The sequence below is a fragment of the Procambarus clarkii genome, chromosome 55 (assembly GCF_040958095.1).
Source record: "Procambarus clarkii isolate CNS0578487 chromosome 55, FALCON_Pclarkii_2.0, whole genome shotgun sequence".
NCBI classification, from domain to species: Eukaryota; Metazoa; Arthropoda; class Malacostraca; order Decapoda; family Cambaridae; genus Procambarus; species Procambarus clarkii.
Window position 1 is genome coordinate 6,462,512 of NC_091204.1, and position 9,409 is coordinate 6,471,920.

The 9,409-nt window shown below is 35.9% G+C and overlaps 1 long non-coding RNA gene across 3 annotated transcripts in view; it reads left to right on the forward strand.

The window, feature by feature from the left end:
- The first annotated feature begins 3,268 nt into the window (after positions 1-3,268).
- The window catches only part of LOC138352803 (uncharacterized), an 8,828-nt gene continuing 2,687 nt past the window's right edge, over positions 3,269-9,409 (forward strand). Inside the window, exons 1-3 of one of the 3 annotated variants that reach the window (XR_011222873.1) lie at positions 3,269-3,372; positions 7,955-8,114; positions 8,811-8,917. This is a non-coding gene — a long non-coding RNA (uncharacterized lncRNA). Of the gene's footprint in view, positions 3,373-3,881; positions 4,120-7,954; positions 8,115-8,810; positions 8,918-9,409 lie in introns of all 3 variants that reach the window. The other 2 variants (XR_011222874.1, XR_011222872.1) reach the window with 2 other exon arrangements.

A 9,409-nucleotide genomic window follows, 5' to 3' on the forward strand; every position in this document is an offset into this window, starting at 1 on the left:
AAGCTTGGAGGGCTTGAAAAATTGCAGAACGAAGCCTTGAGGATAATCCTTGGGTGCCTTCGTACCACAAAGATACTTAATATGAGAAAGGAACTTAATATTCCGAGCGTTGTTTATCGTGTTACTGAAAATAACTGTCAAATTGGTATAAAAATGCTTAGGCTAGCTCATCCTAACCGTTGCACAGAAGCCCTCCAGAATTTCTTTATTGAATGTAAACATTGTTTCAAATAGATAAATAAAATTGGAACTGAACTCAGAAAGTATCAGATTTATAATTTGTACCAAGAGAGACAACAATAGCACTTTCCTGCACTGTAGGAAATTACACCCTTTTCAATTTTAATCCCTCCCTTTCCATCAAAGGAGCAAATTAGAGATCAGTCCCAGCTTTGTCTTGAGGCAAAGCTCAACGTCTTAAGCCATATTGATGCTCTGTCCACAGAGCATTCTCTCTCTCAAATCATATACACTGAAGGTTTCCTACAGCGCCCAACGGGTGCAGCTGGAAGTGCAGTTGTCCTGGCAATAGGATATGACTTATATTTTGAGTGGGGAGTCCGTATAAACAACTGGGCCTCTACCCTTCAGACTGAACTATTTGCCTTGCTCCTTGCACTGAAATGTGTACAAGTATCCAAACTTGATACATTAGTTGTAAGTGACTCTTTATCATCCTTAATTGCTCTCAACTCTTTAAGACATAACTGTAACATGCTTGTGTCTGAAGCTAGACACAAATACAATAACAACTTGAGGAACCTTATCATAAACAATAATCTCAACAAAAATCACATAGTTCTCAGAGGTGATTTCAATATTGACCTAGGGCTACAAAATAACCCTCAAGTAGACTGTTTCCTCAACAGCATGAATTCCTGTATGCTCATCCCCGCAATCACCAGGCCCACCCGAGTCACTCAAACATCTGCGACTACCCTGGATCACTGATGGACCAACATAACAGCTCCTCTTACATCAAGTATAATCACTGACAGAACAACTGACCACTATCCTACCTTCCTTGTAGCGAACATGGCCATAACACCACCAGGTAACAAGAAAATTACCTTTAGGTTACAATGTGAAGCGGCAATAGGCAATCTCACAAATGCCCTCCACAATGTAAACTGGGAATCTAAATTTATCAATACACAGGATAATAATTCGTTAACTAGCCTCTTTCCAAAATTTAAAGCCTTTACAATACTTATTGTCCTCTCCTCACCAAGCAAGTAACTGGCAAAAAGGTTAAATAATCCCTGGCTCACTAATGGCATACTTAAAGCAATCGACAAGAAACATGAATATGAAAAAAAAACTTAGGATTGGCCTAGTTGGAAAAGAAGTAGTTAAGAGGTATTCATCAGTGCTTACCAGTATAATAAGAGCAAAGCGTTCCTATTACGAGAATAGATTCAAAGAAGCAAAAGGCAACATAAAAAGCACATGGAGAGCCATCTCTACCATCCTAGGAGCTAAACAACATTTACATAATAAGATAAAAATCTCCAAGGATGGTTATACACCTGCAACAGATCTTGAAACAGCAACTGAATTTAATAGCTTCTTTTCATCGTTTGGTGCTCACCTTGCCCGAAAAATCCCAGAGACTCAGACATATGTTACCACATATCTTTCACGCAGCTATCCAAACTCTCTTCTCCTCTCTCCGGTCAGCCCTACAGATGTTGTGTCCATCATTCACTCGCTAAAAACCAAAGCTGGGAACATTAGTGAAATACCATCGATGGTACACAGGCGTGCCTCCCATGCCCTTGCACCATCCATAGCACTGCTGTTCAACAAATCCCTAGAGTGTCATACCTTCCCTGATATCCTTAAAAAAGCAAGAGTAACGCCAGTTCATAAAGGAGGTAACACGGCAGACATAAATAATTACAGACCCATATCGAATCTACCTATATTATCAAAATTATTTTTTTTTTTTTTACAAACAGCTCTACTCCAATCTTGTAAAATTCAATATACTAAGTCCCTGTCAGTTTGGCTTCCGCTCCCAAAAGAGTACCAATGATGCTATTGTTAGTCTGCTTGACTTAATCTTCTCAGCCCTTGACAAAAGTGAGTTTCCAATTGAACTCTTCATCGGCCTGAGAAAGGCCTTTGATACTGTTAACCATAACTACCTCTTACTTAAATTCCACCATTATGGAATCCGTGGCCTTGCCCTAAACTATATCCGATCCTATCTTAGTAACAGACACCAATATGAAGCCATCAATGATATAACCTCTCCCACTCTACCACTTAATTACCGTAAAGGTGCCACAGAGCAGCATCCTAGGACCCTCCTGTTTCTTATATACATCAATGATCTCCCTAATGTCTCTAACATACTTAAACCTATATTGTTGGCTGATGATACTACTCATCTACTCTGACCCCAACCCACTCCTGTTAAATGTTGTAAACAATTAATTAAAAAAAGTCTACTTGTGGATGTCAACCAACAAACCTCACACAAAACATAGAAAAGACCTACTATATCTTATTTGGAAACAAATCAACAAATGCAATTCAGCTTCAGATAGATAATGTAAACATTAGCAATAAAAATGATGGAAAGTTTCTTAGCCTATACTTAGACAAGAGACTCAACTTCCGCACCCATATACAACACATAACTAAAAAGGTTTCTAAAACAGTTGGTATACTGTTTAAGATCAGATATTATGTACCCTACTCTGCTCTCCTCTCACTCTATTATGCACTTATCTATCCCTATCATTCTTATGGCGTTTGTGCTTGGGGTTCAACCTCTGCAAACTACCTCAAGCCCATCATCATCCAGTAAAAATCTGCTATCAGGACAATAACTAACTCTACCTTCAGACAACACACAGCTCCCTTGTTCAAATCCTTAAACATGCTAAACAAATTCACTCCATACATTCTCCTGTGTAAATTACGTTTATAAAGCCCTTTTTCTAACTGCAAACCCTGTTCTGAAACTCTTCCTGGACAGATGTAATAGAACACATGGCCACGTCCCCACCAGACATAAATATCTCTTTGATATCCCCAGAGTCAAACTTAATCTATGTAAACACTCTATGTAAATAAAGGGACCTAGTCTATGGAACTCACTCCCTTATAATGATTTGAAAAGCTGTCCAACTTCTGCCATATTCAAAAATAAAACCAAAAAGTACCTGTAGTACTGTTTTTAAGTACGAGGGAGTAATGCGCAAAGCGTCCCTCACCTGTGACGTCACAGCGTCATCTGACGCCATATCAACACATCGGCCATTTTGTCGTCAGTTCAGTCATGGCGAGGACTAACCCTTCATGCAAACTGCACCTACTATCAAGAAGAAGAAGATTTTGTGTTCCACCGATAGTATTATCGTAAGTAAGCACTTATATTTTATATTTTATTAAATTAATTGATTCTATTTTTCTGTAATAAAGGTCCAAAGGGTTGTTAAGGAACAAGGGTGTAGCGATACCGACGCTCAGTGCGCTCAACTCACACCAAAGTATCACCCGTGTAGCTTCTGTAATTAGTGTTAATTAGTTATGCTATAAGATAATGAAGCGAGTATAAGATTAACTCGCTACAAGGGTACTGTGTTGGGAGGTGAGGGCTGTTACTGGTGTCTGTGGGGATGTGAGGACTTGTACCAACCACTATCACCACCAGTACCTTGTCTTGCATCCTGCTTAGTATTCCTATTGAGATATGAAGTATTATTGCATTCATATAATTATTCATTCATTGTCATTACTATTTTTATGGGCTATGTTCTGTTACCCTAATGCTTTTTACCCCTGGGCATGTCCATTTACTCTCCAGCCCTTCACAAGCCACTGCTGCACCCCCTCCATGCCCATACTTACTGTGCTTATTCTTACAGGACTGCACTGCATTATGTGGTGCTCACTGCCTGGACACCTTGATACATGCATTACCTGTATAGGGTTCTGGTAGTTGTTCTACTCACCAAGCCCTTCCAAGGCCAGGCTTGACATGTGAGAGCTTGGTCCAACAGGCTGTTGCTTGGACAGGCCCCTCAGGCCCACATATCCACCACAGCCTTGTTTGTCCGGCACTTCAAAATCAAATGTTTATTTACGTAAGGTACATATTTTTAGGTAAGGTACTCTTTATTTGGGTAAATTTATCTTCGTAGTATTTAGCTTTGGCTCGTCTAATTATCTTGGATAGCAATAACGAGTAATTCTTTGAGAATTCTTTGGAGACAATTCCTAACCTATACTTCTCCCAACCTATACTTCTTCTCAAGGTCATCTTCACTTCTTGAAGATGTTCAGGTTTTCTCTTGAAGATGTCGACGGTTGTTCCAGCAATACTGTATTTCTTTTATTGCTGAAAACCTGTTTTCAGCCATAAAAAAATAATCCTGAATCCAGAAAAAAATCCCTTTTGTATCGTCTGGAAATTTTCAAATATTGCTGATCAAACCTGAGTCTAAATTATTTGTATATATTATGAATTACAGAGGTCCCAGGACAGGGTTTTTAGGCACTCCACTTACATTTTCCCACTCTGACTTAACCCCCATTTATACAAACTCAGTCTTATCTTTTAGCTAATAATTTATTGTACACACCATACTCAGCCTGTGTAGGGTAGTTTATTGTGCATGTGTAGTATATATATTTGTGTAGTATATTTGGTATATTTAATGCCTCTAACCTCTCCTCATAGTTCTTGTCCTTCAGTTCTGGGAGCCACTTAGTAGCATGTCTTTGCACCTTTTCCAGTTTGTTTATGTGCTTCTTAAGATATGGGCACCATACAACCGCTGCATATTCCAACATTGGTCTAACAAAAGTCGTGAACAATTTCTTGAGTATTTCGCCATCCATGCATTTAAAAGCTCTGAATATTATCCTATACCTGCAACTGGTTGTTGCTGTATTTATAGAATATGATTTGTTCTACTTTACATTTGTTTGTTCCTTTTTTTCAAAATTTCTTTCTGCCTCTCTCCTCACTGCCGTGTAGTTGTTTCTCTTTGTATTACTGGTATGTTTGGGGGTTTGGCCTCTTCGTATATTGATTCCATTTTTGTGTCTTTTGGTCTCTGTCCGTCTTGAAATTTCAGTTGAACAAATCCTGTTTCCTAGTTCTGCATCTTTGTTTTGGTATAAATGTTTTTGTTCCTTTATCATATATTTCACAAAATTGACATACTGTGCATTAATTCATCTCAATTACTTCCTTTCCTAACAGCAAGCCTTTCCAGTAAAATTCTTTGAATTCTTTTCTGACTTCTGGCCTAATGTTTGTTTTATCCTAGTGTGTATGATGCCTAGCGCCAGACATGATGTCTGGTGCCTGTTGTGTTAAACCGAAGATAAATGCATAAGTATAGGTCAGTAATTTCTCCAGCTTTGAAAGGGGCTTTCATTATGCAGCAGTATTCCACTCTAGAGAGCACTAGCGTCTTGAAAACTATCATCATCGGTATAGCATCTCTAGTGTGAAAAGTTCTTGTTATCTATCCTGTCATTTTTCTTGCAGTTGTGACGGCTACTTTATTGTGTTCTTTAAATGTAAGGCCTTCTGACATCAGTACACCCAAATCCTTTACGTTGCTTTTCCGTTCAATGTTATGATTTGACTGAGTTTTGTAAGTGGTTTCCGTTTTTATATTTTTTATTTTTTCCATAGCGCATGAGCTGAAACTTATGTTCGTTAATCACCATGTTATTTTCTGTAGCCCATAGAAAGACCTGATTTACATCTGATTGGAGGTTTGCCATGTCCTCTATGTTGCCTACTCTCGTGAAGATTCTAGTGTCATCTGCAAAGGATGATCAAGTACTATAGGTTGTGTCCTTGTCTATGTCCGATATGAGGATGAGAAAAAGTATTGGAGCAAGCACAGTACGCTTGGGGACTGAGCTCTTTACGGTTGATGGTCCAGATTTTATTTTGTTGACTACTACACATTGGGTTCTATTAGTCAGGAAGTTGTATATCCATCTGCCTATTTTTCCGGTAATTCCTTTTGAACGCATTTTATGTGCAATAACACAATGGTCACATTTGTCAAAGGCTTTTTTTTGTCAAAGCGTTTTGTTTGTCTTCCATGGCATCTAGTGCCATGTCAGAGTGGTCCAGCAACTGTGATAGGCAAGAGCGCCCTGTTCTGAAACCATGTTGTCTGGGGTTATGGAGATGCTGTGATTCCATGTATTTTGTGATCTTACTTCTTAGCATTCTCTCAAAGATTTTTATGATGTGCGATGTTAGTGCTATCGGTCTGTAGTTTTTTGCCTCTGCCTTATTTCCTCCTTTATGGGGCGGTGCTATCTCTGCTGTTTTTAGTATGTCAGGGACAATGCCAGTATCTTGGCTTTGTCTCCAAAGAATGTGAAGGGCCTGCGATAACGTTTTTTACAGTTCTTGATGAATATAGAGTTCCAAGAGTCAGGGCCTGGTGCAGAGTGCATAGGCATACTGTCTATGGCTTCTTCAAAATCCAGTGGGGATAGGATCACATCTGATTTATGATTTGATGTTGGTATCATATCCATGAAAAATTCATTTGGGTTATCAATCAGATGGATGGAGAGCTACACTCGTGGTGTCCCATTTTCCCAGCACTTTGTCATATAATGCTTTGAAACTTTTGACGGATTTGGCCTCCACCACCTTCTCACCTAACATGTTCCAACCGTTTACCATTCTGTTTGCAAAAGTGAATTGTCTTACATTTCTTCGGCATCTTTGTTTAGTTCGTTTAAATCTATAACCTCTTGTTCTTGAAATTCCAGGTCTCGGGAAATCTTCCCTATCAAGTTTATCAATTCCTGTTACTGTTTTGTACGTAGTGATCATATCTCCTCTTTTCCTTCTGTCTTCTAGTTTGGAATATTTAATGCCTCTAATGTCTCCTCATAAATCCTGCCCTTCAGTTTTGGTATGAATGTTTGTGTGCCTTCATCGTATATTTTGCAAAATATGGAATACATCTCATTTACTTTACTTTAAGAATATGGTTCGATCAATTAAAAACCCTCTTGTTCAAATTGCAAAGAGACTGAAAGAGATGCAGCATGCTCAATGGATTATATATTAGTGATTATTATTAGGATTATATATTAGTGAATCATATTAGTGATTCAATTATTATGGTCATAAAACAATAAACAAATAGTTTTGGTGTTATTACACTCTATTCACAGGTTATATATAAGTATCTGCATGTTTTGTTCACCATTACAAACCACTAAGTTGGTTTGATTTTTGTTGAGATTGTTATTATAAGATTCCTTACGTTATCTGAGAATGAAGCTATGTCGGTATTGGGAAATCTATAGATGGCACTTATAGTCAAGGAGGATTTAAGGGATTTACTGGAGAACTTGGCAAAGGTATATTCACAATAGTCGTCTCTATTACTAATGAGACTATTGCAGATGAAGGTATCTTTGTAAGATATTGCTATGCCACCTCCTTTTTTTATTAGGCCTGCAGTTGTGAATGGCTTTATTATCAGCCAAGTTGTAGCATACAACATAGCATATATATGTATATGGCATACATATATATATATACACATATATATATATATATATATATATATATATATATATATATATATATATATATATATATATATATATATATATATATATATATATAATACATACATGTTATGTTACAACATAACAGGCCAATTACACTGGATTAATCTTTGTGTTTAGATAGGAGATGCCTCGTATGGGCCAATAAGCCTTCTGCAGCCCCTATGTTTATCCCTTATGTATCCCCCCATGTTTTCACCTTCATTGTATTATCACCTGACCTAATGCGGGTATAAAATCAACTAATATATATATATATATATATATATATATATATATATATATATATATATATATATATATATATATATATATATATATATATTCAAAATTCGTCAGTGTACTACATTTTTGTTGTTGCTTTTAGGTGATGCTTTTAACCAGTGTACGTGGGTCTGATTGTGCAACCACAGTTCGAAGAATAATGAAGATATGAACAAACGGCCTGTGGTCACTATACAGTCTGGAAGGGCAAAAGAAGAAATTGGCATTTCTACAAAAACAAGAACTATATAAAGTTATTTTAAGTAAGTAACCAAAAAATTAAATAATTTTTTTAAAGTTTAAAATTCACTTAATAATGTAAATTTTAAGTTAAAAATTTTTAACCAAAAAACTTAATATTTTTCATATTTGGAACCATTCCATAATATTTTCCCAAGCATAAATGATTATATTTCTATCACTTGCTCTTAAGATTGTTTCATTTAATAGAGGTTGGGCATAATTGTTCTCTGCTGCTAATAGAACTGACTGACTTAGCTATAGGAAAATGTAAACTTAATTGGTTTATCCATTACAGTATTTTGCAGTTTATTTCATGATCCTGTGCTTAATACTTGCATAAATAGTAGATTACAAAATGCATTTTTATATCATTAGTATTGAATAATAATAATGCAAATAATTGACTTATAAATGATGTACAATTAATTGGTAGGTGATATTATATTATTAATATTTTTTCATTCTTGCAAAGCCTTAACAAAGTCATTAACATGTTAATATAAACTTGATCACCTTCCACTTATTTTCTCATGTGCTACCTACATGTACAAAACCTTATTCCTAAATGCATATTTTGTTCTGAAACTTGTCCTTTATATGTTGTGTATCACCATCTCTGGAGAGTTTTATCTGATTGATGTATAAATTACTTTTAATTTTACAGAATATTATTGTTATACTGAATTTATTATTATATAAATAACTTAATTTTACAGAATCATCTATCAACGCACATCCACAAGTTGAGGAGGAGGATGTGACCTTCCAGATGTCTGAAGTACTGAAACAGGCACCAAACAGGCCTGGTGGATCTAGGTACAAGGTAAAATAATTTAAATTTTTTTTTTTTTTTTTTACTAATTGTCCGATATATATATATATATATATATATATATATATATATATATATATATATATATATATATATATATATATATATATAAATAAATATATATATATATAAATATATATATAATGTGTCGTACCTAGTAGCCAGAACGCACATCTCAGCCTACTATGCAAGGCCCGATTTGCCTAATAAGCCAAGTTTTCTTGAATTAATGTTTTTTCGACTACCTAACCTAACATTTTCAGCTACCTAACCTAACCTATAAAGATAGGTTAGGTTCGGTCATATATCTCTATTAATTTTAACTCCAATAAAAAAAGAATTGACCTCATACATAATGAAATGGATAGCTTTATCATTTCATAAGAAAAAAAATAGAGAAAATATATTAATTCATGAAAACTTGGCTTATTAGGCAAATCGGGCCTTGCATAGTAGGCTGAAAAGTGCGTTCTGGCGACTAGG